The sequence below is a fragment of the Tribolium castaneum genome, chromosome 3 (genome assembly GCF_031307605.1).
Source record: "Tribolium castaneum strain GA2 chromosome 3, icTriCast1.1, whole genome shotgun sequence".
Classification (NCBI taxonomy): Eukaryota; Metazoa; Arthropoda; class Insecta; order Coleoptera; family Tenebrionidae; genus Tribolium; species Tribolium castaneum.
The window spans coordinates 12,160,772-12,162,175 of record NC_087396.1 but is presented as its reverse complement, the minus strand read 5'-3'; the positions used below and the strand labels follow the sequence as shown (position 1 = coordinate 12,162,175).

At 32.9% G+C, this 1,404-nt stretch overlaps 1 non-coding gene across 1 annotated transcript; it reads right to left on the bottom strand.

Annotated features, from left to right (window-relative positions):
* Nucleotides 1-492: 492 nt before the first annotated feature.
* Nucleotides 493-565, bottom strand: TRNAF-GAA (transfer RNA phenylalanine (anticodon GAA)). The gene has a single exon. It is a non-coding gene; the product is annotated as a tRNA-Phe (tRNA).
* Between the last annotated feature and the right edge of the window lie 839 nt (nucleotides 566-1,404).

The window sequence follows — 1,404 nt, the reverse complement described above, 5'->3', positions numbered from 1 at the left end:
TTGTTTTGATGTGCCTGTCGATGGTGCGAACATTCTGGCATTTATTCGAATAAAATTGCGGTTTGGATTCGATCGCTGGCAATTATACGACTCCAGGTTCGAACACCATTAAAATCATAGCTATTAAGCTGCGAGCTTTGATGTTAATCTAATCTCAAAGCCCATTAAATTCAACCCGAAGTATTACGTTACTAAATCTCCCACCCGACTTTTTTCTACAAATGTTGTCTCTGGAATCCCAAAAATGTATCGAAATTCACTCAATATACAGACCGTGTTGGGTATTTAGGGTCGAATTTCATTGTTTTAATGGCGTCATTTACATTTCCAAGTATTTTAAGTTGGGGCTTTTATAGCTTTATTTTATTGGGAATTGTAAACGTTTTCTTACACACCGAGACGCTTTATTGCCATGTTTATTTACAATCAGTAGTCTTTAAACAAACAGACCTAAACAACGAGACAGGATTTTGCAAAAGAAAAAAAAGGATGTGCCGAAACCCGGGATCGAACCAGGGACCTTTAGATCTTCAGTCTAACGCTCTCCCAACTGAGCTATTTCGGCTGATATCTAGAAATGTACCATGCTGATAATAGAAGAGCACCTTACATGATAAAAATAAAATTTGTTTAAATTTTGATAAAGTGCCACTAGCTTTATCAGAGTTTAGTTTAAAGTGTAACCAAAACATTGCTCCCCTATGTGACAAACAATATGTAAATCACATCCGAAATGACTTGGCGTATTTCTTTAATACCATTAAGCCGTTGGGCCAATTTATTACCCACATAATAAACCTCGGTGGTAATTTATTTAATTTTTTTTATTCAATTGCCCAATAAAATTACAACGTTCTCATCACTGATTAAGTTGATAGCTATAAATTATCATGTCCCTACTTTCGTAAATCTCAGAAATTAAACACATGAGAAGTTTCATTACGAAAATTGGCTAGAATAACGAGTGAGGATGAAAATTATTAATGGATTATGGTTGACTAAATTTAAGGTTGAGGTCACAGGTTACAGGTTGAGCGATAAAAATTGTAATATAAAAATAATAAAAATTTTATATTTTTACTTCGTTGATTTCCAAAAACTTCTCGCTAAAAGGCAAAATTACTGTTAAAAACTTATATTAAATTAAGTAAATCAGTTGTTCCTTCGTAGATTTCCAAAAATTTCTCGCTTAAAAGCAACCAAATTTTGACTAAAAATACCTCAAATCAACTTATTTGAACGTAAACGACGATTTATGTACTTGTTTCTAGATATAAACGACTAGATAAAACGAGCCATTTTTACCTGAAAATTACAAAAAACAGCGATTTTCACTCTTGTTTCGTTTACTGTCTGGAAATACGTAGTTCAAAAGATTGCATTTTGAAAAAAACGACTTCGAAA